This window comes from Phascolarctos cinereus, unplaced genomic scaffold, assembly GCF_003287225.1.
Source record: "Phascolarctos cinereus isolate Bilbo 61053 unplaced genomic scaffold, phaCin_HiC Scaffold_4;HRSCAF=312, whole genome shotgun sequence".
Lineage (NCBI taxonomy): Eukaryota > Metazoa > Chordata > Mammalia > Diprotodontia > Phascolarctidae > Phascolarctos > Phascolarctos cinereus.
This window is the reverse complement of record NW_027555847.1, coordinates 685,147,083-685,163,394: the sequence shown is the minus strand read 5'-3', so window position 1 is coordinate 685,163,394 and position 16,312 is coordinate 685,147,083. Positions and strand designations below refer to the sequence as shown.

The 16,312-nt window shown below is 45.4% G+C and overlaps 1 long non-coding RNA gene across 2 annotated transcripts in view; it reads right to left on the bottom strand.

Annotated features, from left to right (window-relative positions):
* The window catches only part of LOC110220342 (uncharacterized), a 103,982-nt gene extending 88,023 nt beyond the window's left edge, over positions 1-15,959 (bottom strand). For both annotated transcript variants that reach the window (XR_013485763.1, XR_013485762.1), the window contains exon 1: positions 15,851-15,959. This is a non-coding gene — a long non-coding RNA (uncharacterized LOC110220342). The remainder of the gene's footprint in view (positions 1-15,850) is intronic.
* Positions 15,960-16,312: the final 353 nt, after the last annotated feature.

Here is a 16,312-nt window from a genome sequence, read left to right as displayed (position 1 = left end):
TTATAGATGAGGAAACTGAGGAAGGCAGGGTGAAGTGACTTGCCCAGGGTCATATACCTAGTGTCTGAGGTTGCATTTAAACTCAGGTCTCCTTGACTCCAGGCCCAGAGTTCTGTCTGCTGAGCCACCTAGCTGCCCTTCAGGCAGTGTTGAGAAGGTAGAAACATCAAGATTTGGCAACATATTGGATTGACGAGGAGAGGAAGAGTGAGGAGGCCAGAAAAGTTACAAACAAGGGAGACTGGAAGGATGGCAGTAACTTTAATGACAAGAGGGAAATTTGGAAGTGGGGAGGGTTTGGGGGGGGAATGATGAAGTCAGTTTTGGACATCTAGTCTGAAATGTCCAATAGACAGTTGGTGATGTGAGATTGGAGCTCAGAGGAGAGTCTAGGAAAGGAGATAGATGATAGACACATACATACATACATACATACATACATACATACATACGTATATGTATAGATAGATATAAATGGATAGATTGATAGACGATAGGTGGATGAATGGATAGATAGGTGGATAGATAAATGATGGATGGATGGATAGACAGATGGATGGATGATAGAGAGAGATGGCACGTATAAAATGCAGATGAGATGTATATATAAATACAGATGATTTATATATGTATATATATATATGCCTGTATATATATGCATATATGTGCATGTATGTATGTGTGTATATATGCTACACAGAGAGACACATATACATACATACATACATACATGTATAATACATGCATATGAGTGAAGTTACTGAAAGAGTATAGAGAGAAGGTGAAGGGTAAAAAGGTCATGTTGAATGCAATAGCCCCCTGCCCTTAGGCCAAGGACAGGGGACCTGACACTCCATTAGGGCATGTCAACCTCGTGAAGTTGACCATTTGGCTGTTTGATGATAAGCATCTAGGAGCCTACCTTTTCTTTGGTCTTTGCACCTCTAGTGCCCAGCACTATGCCTTGTACATAGCACATGAATCATGAATGTCACTTGCTGGACTAAACAGAAGTCAACAGCCCAGCAGGCCCCTGTCTCAATACCTCCTTCTAACCTGGGGTCAAACAGCCCAGAGCTCAGTCCTAGAGAACCCAGCTCTTCCTTCTCCCTGTGCTTACCCAAATGGGAGCACGTGTGTAGATCTGTGGTTTAGGAAAAAGCTCTGGCTAGGGGAAAGCTCTGTTTTTTCTACATTTGGAACCAAGGAAGTATATATAAGAGTCAGAGCTATGAGTAGCATGAGGTAACTAGAACTCTTGTCCAGGCTGCTGACGACTGGGTGGGGTGCCAGGGAGCACATGCCACCAGGCACTGACACCAGAGAGTGAACTGAGACGTTCAGGGTGAGTGGAGGACCCCAAGGTGCAGAGGACCAGCCTGGAAAGAAGGACCTCTACTACCATTCCCACTCCCCCATCCCTAGGATCTCCTCCAAATTAAACTGCTCTTCTTGGTTATTGAACCTGAAAGAGAGCCACCCAGGACACCCAGGATCAGGAGTAGATTCGGGAGAAATTAAGATGCATGCCACCCTCGGTCTTTAACTCTTCCCCAGCTGAATTTATCTCAGGTGCCAGACATTCCTAGGCAATAATGGTTTTGACAGCAGGCCTTTAAAAATGGCTATTAACAGAGCAGCTAGGTGGCGCAGGGGACAGAGCACCAGCCCTGGATTCAGGAGGACCTGAGTTCAAATCTGACCTCAGATACATAACACTTACTAGCTGTGTGACCCTGGGCAAGTCACTTAACCCCATTGCCTAGCCAAAACAAACAAAAACAACAACAACAACAAAAAATAAATAAAAATGGCTATTAACCACAGGAGATGCCACTTCTAGAAACAATCTCAGAAGTTATAGAACCTCAGGGTTGTCAAGAAGTTTAGACCAAAATGTTCTATAAACTGTCAGAGTTGGCGAGATGGGGGGTAGGAGGGGGCAGGACTTTAGAACATAAACTGTCAGAGCTGGGAGGGCCCTTAGAACACAGGCTGTCAGAGCTGGGAGGGCCCTTAGAACACAGACTGTCAGGGCTGGGAGGGTCCTTAGAAAAGAGAATGCCAATTCAGACTTGATGACGAATGAATAAAGAATCATTTATTAAGCACGTACCAGAATAACTATGCTAAAAAGTTTGGGGCGGGGTGGTCAGGGAACAATACAAACACAAACAAGCAAGATAGTGCCACCCTCAAGGGGTTCACTTTCTGACAAGGGAAGACAACTTCCCCTGCCCGTCCTGTCCTGTCCTGTCCCGTCCCCTTCCCCCCTCCACTCCACTCCCCTTTCCTGTCTTCTCCTCTGAAATTTAGATGGGGAAAAGGAGATTGGCGGGGAGGAGGTTTTGGGCAGACAGATATATGTGGCCTAGTTCTATCCATAGGCAAAGTGAGGTGAAAGGTCACCTTTCAGAGCCCAGGGTCTGGGGCCAGGGAAAGATTCCTAGGGCTGTCCCAATGGGGGCCCAGGAGTCTCAGGAGGGAGTGTATACCCACTCAGTGGAGGTCTTCAAGCAAATGACCACTTGGGGATGTTTTTTAGTGGGGGTAATTCTTGCTGAGGTCTAGAATGGCTTTTGATCTCCCTCCCAGCTCTCAGATTCTGTGATTTTGTGGGATGTTCCTAAGAAACTAATTTTTGTTCTTGCCAATTACCATAAAGAGAAATGTTCCAAGCCAGCAGCAAATCTTTCAAAACCCTATATTTAGTGGAAAATATTAGCAATAATCCTGAAAATAAATCACAGTTCAAACCACAAAGTAACCAGGATTTTCTGTATGGGGGCAGAAAAGCCAGGACAACTTAACTGAAGGGAACTCGATGGACTCCTTTAACACAATGGGAATAAGTAGATTGAAAACAGTTCTCCTTTCTGCTCTCAAAACTGTCATTATCTGAAAAAAAAATATTTCTGAGATTGCAAAATATGAAGAAAAGAGCAACTGGAAAGCTTCTCCCCAAGGCCTCCCCTCCCCCTCATCGGCCTCCCCCACTCCCTCCCTCTCTCCCATCTTTACTTCAGAAATAAGGGCCAAGTGGCCAAAACCATCTCGGGGGAAATTGCAATCAAGTGTGGAGATGTTGAGCTGCTCCTGAAATGAGCCACCTGCTCCCAGAAAGCCCAGGATCATTAATTTGCAGGAAATAGTTCCTGAGAGGAAAATCAGATTCAAAATTTTAGCCACTTGTATAAGACCAAAAATAAAAAAAGAAATGGAAGGGATGGAAAGGGAAGGGAGGGGAAGGGAAGGAAGAGGGAGAAATACAGAAAGGGGGATGGGGGAAGAAGGAGGGAAGGAGAAAGAGGCAGGAAGGAAGGAAGGAAGGAAGGAAGGAAGGAAGGAAGGAAGGAAGGAAGGAAGGAAGGAAGGAAGGAAGGAAGGAAGGAAGGAAGGAAGGAAGGAAGGAAGGAAGGAAGGAAGGAAGGAAGGAAGGAAGGAAGGAAGGAAGGAAAAGAAAAAGAAAGAAAAGGGAGAGAAAAGAAAGAGGGAAGAGAAGGATGAAGGAAGGAAGGATTCAATTTGTCATGATGGACCATGATTTCTCAGCCTATACAATGGGAGAAGTAAAGGAAGCATAGCAGTAATTGAAAAAAGCCCCATGCTTTTTACCAGGGAGAGTTGATTCAACACACACACAAACAATACATACCTACACACCACACATAGACACTCAGTGCACACGCACACACATACACACAAACACACACACAGACCTGAGGGCCTCTGTTTTATTCTCATTGTCATACAACAGATCCTACATTTCCCATGAGCCTTTAACACTAGCGCAGTCTCTCTCCGGCTTCTCACCCCATTCCCAGAAATGGAGTTGACCCCATGGAGGAGCAGGTAGAATTCGGCTCACCTCTGAGGCTGGTGTCAGGTCAGTTCCTGGACCCTGACTTACAAAGGATGAGCTGTCATCCCAGCATCACTAGACTCAGGGGTGCAGGATGTTCACACTAACCCTATTCTCTCTCTCCTCACTGCCTGGCTCTCAAGAGACCCATTAGCTACAATCAGATCTTAGGGAAAAGAATGACAAGGCAGAGACTCCATCTCCTCCTTGGTATAAGGAAAGCTTGGAATTGGAGCTCTCTCCCAGCTCTGACATTCTATGTTTTGAGATTCTACTCAGCTCTGATCTTTTAAATGCTAATGATCTTGTTCTAAAGGCCCTCCTGACATTCCATGTTCTAAGGTCCCTTCCAGACATAACACTCTATGTTGTAGGTTCTAAAGGCCCTTCTAACTGACATTCCATGTTCTAAGGTCCCTTCCAGACATAACACTCTATGTTGTAGGTTCTAAAGGCCCTTCTAACTGACATTCCATGTTCTAAGGTCCCTTCCAGACATAACACTCTATGTTGTAGGCTCTAAAGGCCCTTCTAACTGGCATTCCATGTTCTAAAGTCCCTTCTAGACACAACACTCTGTTATAGCTTCTAAGGGCCCTCACAGTTCTGATATTCTATGGGCCTTCCAAGTTCTGATGTTCTATGTTCTAAGGACCCTCTCAGTTCTGACAGTCTATGTTCTAAACTCAGCCTACTGTGTTCATAGGTTCATAGGCTTATGTGGTCATGCATGATAGATGGCCATAGATGACCTTATAGGCTATCCAGCCCCTTCATCTTACAAACGAGGAAGCTGAACCCCAGAGAGGTAACGTGCTCTACAGGCCCTGGCAGCTCGAAGGTTCTATGGATCTTTTCCGGATGGCCCAGGCCTGCTATTCCTTGTTCGAGGCTGTGGTGGAGGAATGGGATGGCCCAACCTCATGCCCCAGGTAGGCTGGGTGGAGTGTCAATACAACCACACAAACACCTCCTCAGGTCTGTTCAGCTGTCTTGCCTTTTTCAGAACATGTTCCTACTCATATTTGGATGAGATTCTCACAACAAGCCCATGAGTTAGGGAGGGAGGGTGAGTGGGCATTAGAACATGAAGAAAATAAAGCAGGGTCGGCATGAGAACTGTCTTCAGGTATTTGAAGGGCTGTCAGGGAGAAGGATTGGACCTGTTCTGTTTGGCTTCAGAAGGAAGAAGCAGGAGCAGTTTTGGGGTCAGTACAATGAAAAGCTTTGGAAATGTTGTTTAGTCGTATCTGACTCTCTGTGACCCCATTTGACCAAGACACAGGAGTGATTTTGCCATTTCCCTCTCCAGCTCATTTTACAGATGAGGAAACCGAGGCAAACAGGGTGAAGTGACTTGCCCAGGGTCACAAGCTAGGAAGTGTCTGAGGCCCGATTTGAGCTCAGGAGGATGAGTCTTCCTGACTCCAGGCCTACCACTGCTCTGGAGACCGCTCTAATTTTTCCAAGGGGCAGCTAAGTGGCACACTAGATGGAGCACCTGGCCTGGGGTCAGAAAGACCCGAGTTCAAATCTAGCCTTAGATACTTCCTAGCTGTGTGACCCTGGGCAAGTCACTTCACCGTGTTTACATCTGTTTCCTCATCTGTAAAATGAGCTGGAGAAGGGAATGGTAAACCACTCCAGCATCTTTGCCAAGAAAACCCCAAAGGGTGTCACGAAGAGTTGGCACTTGACTGAAACAATTCCACAGCACCACTACCAACAACAACAATGTGTTTTGGTAAGGCATGCAGCAGCATGTGGTGAGTTCCCTATAAGAAGAGGTCTTTAGGCCAGAGGCTGGTTGACCAATCCAGGAAATTGTACAGGGCATCCCTAGACTAAACCAGAAACTTCTGAGGTTCCATAAGCCCCATTTTATAGAAGGAAACTGAGGCCCCAAGGAATAAAAAGCCTTTGCTCTGGGCCCCACAGCAGGTTGTCAGGAGGGCTGAAATGACCAGCTGAAATGGTCCCCAGCCTCCAGGCTTGGGCTTGCTGCATCACCACAGAATAATTCACTCTAGGATAAGTATTCCTGTGTTTGATGGCAGCCAGAAGGTCCACTGGGGAGATCAATTCACCATCGATGCAGGGAGAGAGAGGCTAGCTTCTGCAAACTCACCCTAAATCTTGTTATCAGGATCTCTGAGCATTACACATCCTGACTCGTTAACCCTCATTACATCCTCATTAGGCAGGTAGAGGCAAAGTCAGGCATGACTGAGCATTCAATTGATGGAGAAACTCAGAAACCCAGGGACTCAGGCACAGGCATAGAGTGAGGTCCAGAGGCTTCCAGCCATGCCTTCTCCCTCGCCTCTGCTCTGACAGATCTGCCCATGGCTCCCTCTTGATTCCAGGGCTCTGTTTCCTACTTAAAGGCAGCACCTCCTGTTTCAACTGTACTTTACTGCCAACAAAGCAATTTTCTCTCCATTCCCCAGAGAAAGAAGATGGTATCGTCTGTGAGTGCTATCATCTGCATTTGACAGCTGAAGAATCTGAGGCACAGAAAGGTCAAGTGACTTCCCCAGGGTCACACAGCTAGTCAGTGACAAAGTCAGGATTTGAATCCAGTCCCTCCTCAGAAGGGACCAGCTTCCCAATTACACCGTAAATGTACATGATAGGGGCTCTCTCCCCTATTAGAAAGTTCTCTCCCCACTGCAGACCTTCAAGGAGCTTACACTCTAATAGGGGAGACATCAAGCTATACACAGGATAGATGGGTGCTGATGCCACACCCCATGTTTCAATTTCATGAAGACCCTCCAAGGGAAAAAAAAGAACAAATATTGAGTCATGGAAGATTTGGGGTTGTGAGAGGCCACCAGGGGTGCAGTGGATAGAGCTCTGGGACTGGACTAAGGAAGAAGAGTTCAAATCCAACCTAAGATACTTCTTAGCTATGTGATCCTGGGCAAGTCACTTAACTTGTGTCTGCCTCAGTTTTCTCAACTGTAAAATAGGGATGATGATAGCCCCTATCTCACTGGGTTGTTGTAAAGATCCAAATTTTTTAAAATGCCTGTGTTTGCTTTCTTTATAATCCCAGTGCATAGTACCATCCCTGCCATATAATAGGTACTTAATAAATGCTTATTGACTGTTGCTTGATTGACTAGTAAATCTACAAGCCTTTCCACTGTACTGAGCCCAGGAGTAGAAGCAAAGACCCTTTGGGCAAAAGGATGGACCTAGGGTTGACCCTGGGAGGTTTGATCTGGGGGCAACCAAGAAAAAGGGTGGGGGCAGGATCAATAAAATAACAATATTTCCCCTCCCTTTCTTCCCTTCACCACCCCCATTACCCCCCTCCCTCTGCCAGAGATCAATCAGTTACAATTCCAGGTAGATGAGGTCACCTCAGAGGGACCACAGTCCAATCCAATCCACAATAAACATTTATTAAGTGCCTACTATATGCCAGACACTGTGCTAAGCACTGGGGATATAATTAATAAAAAAGAAAGACAACACCTGCCCTCAATAAGCTTACGATCTAGTGGAAGGAGAGGCAGAAAAGTCGGGGTGGGGAGACCAGGAAGCACCAGCACGGGGTGGGGCATCTCGTTCCCTGGAGTCAAAGCCAGGCAGATGGGCAGATGCAGAGTGGTGGGAGGTGAGAGTTCAATCTTTGCCCTCTATAAAGAAAGGCATCGGGAGAAGTTTGGTGCTCTACCCTCCAGCCCTCCAACCAGAAAGGAAAGTTGACTGAGGGGAGTGGTGTCATCAAGGCTTGAGCTGGGAGTGTGGTAATGAGACTGGAGGGGATTAGCACGTGGGATGTCCTCTCCAAGGCCCTTCTCACTGCTCAGCCTCCTCTGACTGGCCTTTCACACTCTCGCTATGCAGGGGCCGGGCTCTGAGTGACTCTGAGGCCCGTTAGAATGTAAGCTCTCTGAAGGCAGGGATGATTTTTCCTTTTTTCTTTCTATCTCCACTACTTCTCAGTACAGTGCCTGGTACATAGTGGGTCAGTCAATGAGCATTTATTTACTGTATGCCAGTATCTACTGTATGCCAGTATCTACTGTATGCCAAGGCTGGGGATACAAAGAAAGGCAAAACCGATCGCTGCCCTCAAGGAATTTGTGTTCTAGCAAAAGCCATTAATGTAAATGTTTGTTGACTGCTTAACTGATTTTTTTTAATATAAATTTATTTATTTTTAGTTTTCAATATTCACTTCCACAAGTTTTTGAGTTCCAAATTTTCACCCCCCCCACCCCAAGATGGCATGCATTCTGAATACCCTTCCCCTGTCTGCCTTCTCTTCTATCTCTCCCCCCTCTTCTCTTATCCCCTTCCCCTTCTATTTTCCTGTAGCAGGATAGACTTCTGTACCCCATTTCCTGTATTTCTCATTTCCCAGTTGCATGTGAAAACATTTTTTTAAAAACATGTGTTTTTAAAACTTTGAGTTCCAAATTTTCTCCCTTCCTCCCTCCCCACCCACCCTCATTGAAAAGGCAAGCAACTCAATATAGGTTGTACATGTGCAGTTATGCAAAACACTTCCATAGTAGACATGTTGTGAAAAACTAACTCTATTTCCCTTAACCCTATCCTGCCCTCCCATTTATTCTATTCTTTCTTTTGACCCTGTCCCTCCTCAGAAGTATTTACTTCTGATTACCCCTTTCCCAATCTGCCTTCCTCTCTATCATCCCCCTGCTCTCTTGTCCCCTTCTCCCCCTATTTTCCTGTAGGGTAAGACAGATTTCCATACCCAATTGAATGTGTATGTTATTCCCTCCTTAAGCCAAATCCTATGAGAATAAGATTCCTCATTCCCTCTCACCTTCCCCTGTTTCCCCTCCACTGTAGAGACTTTTCTTTTCTGTTTTTTTTGTGAGATAATTTACCCCATTCTACCTCTCCCTTTCTTCTTCTCGAGTATATCCTCTCTCATCCCTTAATTTTATTCTCCAGATATGACCCCTTAATCTTCAACTCACCCTGTGCCCTCTATCTATCTATCTATCTATCTATCTATCTATATCTATCTATCTATCTATCTATCTATATACATATATATATACATATTTTTTCCTCAACTACCCTAATACTGACAAAGGTCTCATGAGTTATAAATATCATCTTTCCATGCAGGAATGTAAACAGTTCAATCTTAATAAGTCTCTTATGATTTCTCTTTCCTGTTTACCTCTTCATGTTCCACTTGAGTCCTGTATTTGAAAGTCAAATTTTCTATTCAGCTCTGGTCTTTTCATCAGGAATGCTTGAAAGTCCTCTATTTCACTGAATGACCATTTTTTCCCCTGAAGGATTATACTCAGTTTTGCTGGGTAGGTGATTCTTGGTTGTAATCCTATCTCCTTTGCCCTCCGGAATATTATATTCCATGCCCTGCGGTCCTTTAATGTAGAAGCTGCTAAATCTTGTGTTATCCTGATTGTGTTTCCACAGTACTTGAATTGTTTCCTTCTGGCAGCTTGTAATATTTTCTCCTTGACCTGGGAACTCTGGAATTTGGCTACAATATTCCTAGGAGTTTTCCTTTGGGGATCTCTTTCAGGAGGAGATCTGTGGATTCTTTCAATTTCTATTTTGCCCTCTGGTTCTAATAATCAGGGCAGTTTTCCTTGATAATTTCTTGAAAGATGATGTCTAGGCTCTTTTTTTGATCATGGCTTTCAGATAGTCCAATAATTTTTAAATTCTCTCTCCTGGATCTATTTTCCAGGTCAGTTGTTTTTCCAATGAGATATTTCACATTGTTTTCTAATTTTTCATTCTTTTGGATTTGTTTTACAGTGTCTTGATTTCTCATAAAGTCACTAGCTTCCAATTGCTCTATTCTAATTTTTAAGGAAGTATTTTCTTCAGTAATCTTTTGGACTTCCTTTTCCATTTGGCCAATTTTTCTTTTTAGGGCATTTTTCTCCTCATTGGCTTTTTGGACCTCTTTTGCCATTTGGGTTAGGCTATTTTTTAAGGTGTTATTTTCTTCAGTATTTTTTTGGGTCTCCTTTAGCAAGCTGTTGACTTGTTTTTCATGATTTTCTTGCATCACTCTCATTTCTCTTCCCAGTTTTTCCTCTACTTCCCTTACTTGCTTCTCAAAATCCCTTTTGAGCTCTTCCAAGGCCTGGGACTGATTCATATTTTTCTTGGAGGCTTTGGATGTAGGAGCTTTGACTTTGTTGTCTTCTTCTGGTTGTATATTTTGATCTTCTTTTTCACCAAAGTAAGATAATATAGTCTGACTCTTTTTGCGCTGCTTGCTCATGATCCCAGCCAATTACTTGAGTTTTAAACTCTTTGTTAAGGTAAGAGTCTGCTTCCAATGTGGAGAGTGTACTGTCCCAAGCTTCAGGGGTTTGTGTAGCTGTTTTCAGAGATACTTGTAGGGACCTGTAAATTTTCAGTTCTTCCAAGGTGGTATGATAAGGGGCGAGGTGTTTACTCCTTTCCTGGTCTGTGACCACAAATATTCTTTTCTGTCCTGTAACTGTGAGGAAGTCTTCCTCTCCACCGCCACTCCAAGCTCCACCATGCCAGCGCTCCTCCTCACCCCAGCACCGCCGCCCGGAACTGTGACCCAGATCCACACACTGGCAAAGCAAGAGATTCCTGCCTCAGCACTGGCAAAGAGATCCCTGCAATCCCTCTCTGATCAGCCACTGGATTCCCCCTCAGTCTGTGGGCTGGAAGCTTGGGAAGCAGCTGCTCCCCCCAGGGCCACACTCTTGGGGAATGGAGCTGAAACCCCACCTTCCTTTCTCAGGCACCGACAGAAACAGACTTTTCCCACTGACCTTCTAAGTTGTCTTTGGCATTCGTGGATTGAGGAGTTTGGAAACCTCCACAGCTGCCGGCCATTCGGTCCTCTGAGGCCCGCTCCAGGTTCGCTGCGGCCTGCGCACCCACGCTGCGCTGCGCTCCCAGCCCGGCGCGATACACCTTTCTGATCAATCATCCAGGTTGTCTTGGGCTGGAAATTTGTTTCACTCTGTCTTTTTGTGGGTTCTGCTGCTTCAGAATTTGTTCAGAGCCATTTTTTATGAGTATTTGGAGGGGTTTGGGGGAGAGCTCAAGCAAGTCTCTGCTTTCACGCCACCATCTTGGCCCCGCCCCGTGCTTAACTGATTTTTTTTTTTAAAAAAAGGAAATAGACCCAGAGAGGGAAGATTACTTGTTCAAGGTCACAAGGCCAATTACTGGGCGAGCCAGATCTAGAGCTCAAGTCGCTGGTATTCTGACTGAGTGCTCTTTCTGTTGTACTAAAATCTTAGGCTCATATGACACGAGATAGAAAAGACCGGAGTAAAAGGACCTATGTAAACTGCAAGAAATCCCTTGAGGGGAAGGAACTATGTGTCACTTCTGTATTAGAATAGTGAAGAAGCTCCAGGTCATGACACATGAGGAGGACTTGAAGGAAATGGGCTCATAGAGTGGATAAAGGGGTTGTGGGGCAGGGGATGAGTATTTATTGGGATACTGCTACGTGCCAAATGTGAACATTACAGACTCCTCATTTGATGAGAAATGAGATAATATTTTATTTGATCCTCACAACAACCCTGGGAGGTACATTCGCCGTGTCCTTTTCCAGACCATTTTACAGATGAGGAAACTGAGGCAAGCAGAGGTTAAGATTTGCCCATGGTCACACAGCGTATCTGAGGCTAGATTTGAACTCCAGAATATGAGACTTCCTGACTGCAGCCTCAGCACTCGGTGCACTATGGCGCCACCTCGCTGCCCTGAGATAATATTTAATTTGATCCTCAGAACAACCCTGGGAGGTAGGTGCTATTTTTATACCCATTTTACAGATGAGGAAACTGAAGTAGACAAAGGTTAAGTGACTTGCCCAGGGTCATACAGCTACTGTCTGAAGCTGGTTTTGAACTCGTCTTCCTGATTCCAAGCGGGAACTCTATCCACTGTACCGTTTAGAAAAAAGAAGGCTACAGGGAGATGCTGTCTTTGAGTATTTGGAGGACTGCTACCTACAAGATTTGTTCTGCTTGTCCCCAGAGGGAAGAAATAGGCAGGAGTTGCGAGAAGGGAAATTTTAAGCTTGATAGACAGAAAGCTTCTTAATGGTGAGATGGTCCCAAAGCGAAATAGGCCACTTTGCAGAGCTGCCTGATCCCCTCTCGCCAGACTCCTTCAAGCAGTAGCTGGGTGAGCCCGTGCTGGAGGGATCGGGAGCTTGCTCAAGTCCGGGTTGGACTAGATGGTCCCTCAGGTGCCTTCCCACTCAGATGCAGCGACGCGGTGCCTTCGTGTCCAGGGCTCCGGGCCCCAGGAGCAACCGGGCTGCGTGCCCGCGATCTCCGGAGCTGGAAAACCTGGGCAACTCGGTCAGTTGAAAGTTCCCCCTGCCGCCCTGTTCTGCAGGTGTGAGTAAGTGAGTGAGAGATGAGTAATGAACGCTCCGGGCCCTGTCAGGAGAGCTAATGAGCAGCTGCGCCGACAGCTCCGGGGCAGAGACCGGGTTTTTTATTTATTCTGTTTTGTTTTGTTTTGTTCCATTTGGTCTTGGAATTCTCAAGCATCTAGCAAAGTGTGTATGTTTAATAAATTTATATATAATATATAAAATATATAATTTGTATAAATTTATGTAAATTTGCATAAATTTATATAAATTGAATGATTTGTCTAAATCATATACATTTATGTAGATTTATTTGTTATAAATTTTTCATAAGTGCATTTAATAAATTTTGTTTCTTAAACAAATTAATAAATGGATGGATGGATGGATGGATGGATGGATGGATAAGTGAGTGAATGAATGAGTGAACAAATGAATGAATGAATGAATGAATGAATGAATGAATGAACTACAAAGCCAGTATGGTTACCCTGGTCATAGGGAACTACCCAGAGATCCCTGTGGAAGGCGACCCCATAGTAGAGGATTGTTCTGAATGCCCATAGACCATGGCCCTGCTGATGGATGAGCATTAGGAAGGAGTGGAAAGGGAGATCACAAGCCAGATGGTTCCTATGCCAGGCCAGAGTCATAGGAACAGGAACTCTGACCAGGGCTCCCCAAGCAGGACCTGTCCCTGACCATCCTGCATCAACTGTTGGCTCAATCACACAGGCACCAAAGAACAATGGATAGTGCTGAACTTGAGTCAGGAAGAGACAGGGATAAGGACCTGACCCAAGATTTCAGTGTTAGAGGGAACTCCCGAGTCAGGAAACTTCCTCTGCCTGTGCAGGTCAGCGGCTTCTCTGAAAATTATAGTTGTGGGGAGTTGCTTAGCAGTCTCTTCCAATTTGAAATCTATGATCCTAGGACCACCAAGCTGATGCCTCCTTCTTCCCTGGCCCTGCAGGAAGGAGGAAGAAGGTTGTGCCTCCCCACAGACTGGTAAAAAGCTCAAAAGGAGCAGAACAGGAAAGATAGATAGGATCTTTCTTGGCAAAGGTAGGCACAGATGGCCCTGGAGCAGACAGCTCTGGTTCTCTCTGAAGGGGAAACATTGTGCTCCCAGACCCATCGCATATTCCACCATCACCCTAGCCTGGGCCATCTGCTTGCCAGTGCAGGTCTCCTGGAGCCAGTACCCCCAGGTGGTACCAAGGACAGGGGTAGCTGGGAGTGTGGATCTAAGCAGCTACTACCCAACACCACTTCTCTTGACCCCTCAAGAGCAGGATCGTAGGATCATACGTTTAGGGCTGAAAGAGAGCTTAGAGGCCATACAATCTAACCCTGGCATGTCTTACCATTGTGGGAGAATGGGATTGTTCAGTTTTCAGCATGAGCATTTACCCCTCAAAAATCAGCAAATACCACAAATCAGGGCTTGATTTATCATCTTGGTGATTGTCTAGACTTAAGAAAGTGATGGGAAAAAAACCCGTTAATGCAGATTCAATGTAAAAGTGTACCCTGAAGACATTTTTTTCCCCAGAGTTATTTGTTAAATATTTGCCAGTATAACCCTGTATGCAGTTGTGTGCCTGCTTGAGACTTAACCAAGCTGAAGATCAGAAGTGGGAAAAAACCACTAAAGACATCTGAGACAATTTGCCCCAGGGTACAAACTGCTTCCCTACCTTTTATCCAGCCACTCATCTACATAAAACCTAGTAGGAATCTGGGAAGTATAATTGCATTGAGCTTCATAGGTAAAGGTAGAATCCTTCCCTAAGGGAAGCCACCTCTGAAGCAGAAAGAGCTGTTAAAAGAGAGAACCTAGATTTTTTTCTCACCCCCCCCACCAGAGGAGAAGCTTCTGTCAATCCTAGGTAAAGGGTTGTTGTCCTTGCTATAACACCAACTGAAGAGGGTGCGTGGTGCCAGCCACGTAGTGGCCAAAGGTAGTGGAATATTTCACTGAGTCCTGTAGATCAACTCTAGCAGAAATGCTGTTTCCTATGAAGAGCCCAGCAGCTGACAGCATTCCAGAAGTCAAGTGACCTGTCCTGCCCAATACGGAAGCAACCATGTCAGTGACATGGATTGATCCATCCAGCTCTGAGATGCCAAAGCTTATGAGAAGTTAAGTCCAGCTGAGCCACCCATCCATCTGAGAGAGGGTAAGCAGATAAGCAGCAGAGAAACTTGACCATCAGTCGGTCAGTAAGGATTTATTAAGCACCTTCTGTGTGCCAGGCACTGTATTGTAAGCATTTATTAAACACCTTCTATGTGCCAAGCACTGTACTAAGCACTAGGTATATAAAAGAGGCAAAGAACAAACCTCTGCCCTCAAGGGGCTCACAATCTAATGGGGGAGACAAGCAAACAAATACATACAAACAAGCTATACACAGGATAGATAGGTATCAATATCACACTCCATGTTTCAACTTAATCAAGATCCTCCAGGAGGGGTTGGGGGAGATATTAATGCCCTGAAGCTTTAGACTTGGGAGAGGCAACCAGGTGTGCAGAGCTCTTGGACTGGAGGAAGGAAGACGAGTTCAAATCCAACCTCAGATACATCTTAGTCATGTGATCCTGGGTAAGTCATTTAACTTATGTCTGCCTCAGTTTCCTCAACTGTAAAATGGGATGATAATAGCCCCTATCTCAATGAGTTGTTGTAAAGATCAAAGGAACTAATGTTTGTAAAATTTCTAGCACATAGGAGGCACTTAATAAATGCTTGTTTCTTTCTTTGCCTTAGCCACATGTGTTCTCCACACATGTGCCTCACTACCATTGTATTGAAATTTTGTGTCCACCCTTCCCATCACTCTTTGTGTATTGTGGGAAAGTGTGCCCCAAGTTTAGGGAGGCAATGCTTTGTAACTCCTGTCCTTGCTATGCTATTTGAGTAAATGTCTTTGCTAAACAACTGGGTTAGGCTGATTGTTAAACAGAAGCACACTGGTAAGGGGCTTGTTGCCACAGAGTTAGGAGCATAATCACCCACACAGTTACCTCTAGCATCTTGAAAGCGGTAGCTGGTGGTACAATGGATAGAGTGCTGAGCCTCAGCTCAAATCCAACCTCAGACATTTCCTAGCTATGTGATTCTGGGCAAGCCATTATTTGTCTCAGTTTCCTCAACTGTTAAGAAAAGAAAAGGGCACGGGGAGATAATAATAGCACCTACCTAACAGGGTTTTGTAAAAAGCCCTTAGCATAGTGCCTGACACATGGTAGGTGCTATATAAATGGTTATTACCTTCCTGGGACCCAACCTGTCAGAGGCAGTTCAGGTTGGGGGAATATGGCCACAAAGGGTGTTAATACACATAGATAAGAAAATTAAGGCCAAAAGAAACTATATGATTCACCCAAGGTCACAAAGCAGTAAGAGGCAAAGCCAGTATTCAGACTCGGGTTCACTAACTTTAAAGCCTCTGTCCTGGTCTGTCCACTGTTCCACTCTATCTATAGAGCACAGTATCCCACAGGAGAGTTTTTCAGTGAAATGACCTGGGGTCACCTTCCACCCAACAATTGCCCTCCCGAGGATTCTGCTGTCAGCAAATCACTGGAACACACCCAGAGACCAAGCTACTCACCTTCCGCACCCCCACCCCAGGGGTGGGCTCAGCGTGGAGGTTGTAAGGCTGCCTGGGCGCAGCACCCCTCCCTGGGTGGAGGCCTCAAGAATGAAAGCCCCTGGCTGGTGTGATTCTATTATTACAGCCCTTCCATAAACAGCACTTACATCATGCCTGAGCCTGAAGACTGGAGAACATTTCCCTACCCAGTCTTAAAGGAGACAGGCAGGGGAAAGGGTTGAGCCTATTTTTAACCTGTTCTGACAGGGCAGCCCCTCCCCAGGATTCCTTTGCTCTTTATGAAATCATTGAGAGTTAGGGAAGGCACCTCCAAAAATGAATCTGGCCCAGAAGGTGAGAAGGGCAAAGGGAAAAGTCTTGTCAGGTCCTGATCAGAGAGTCCTGAGCCTTGGACTCTGGGCTGGGGGCTCCTAACTCCCAGCTCAGTAGCTCTGATATCACTCTGTGCTCTGTTGGCTG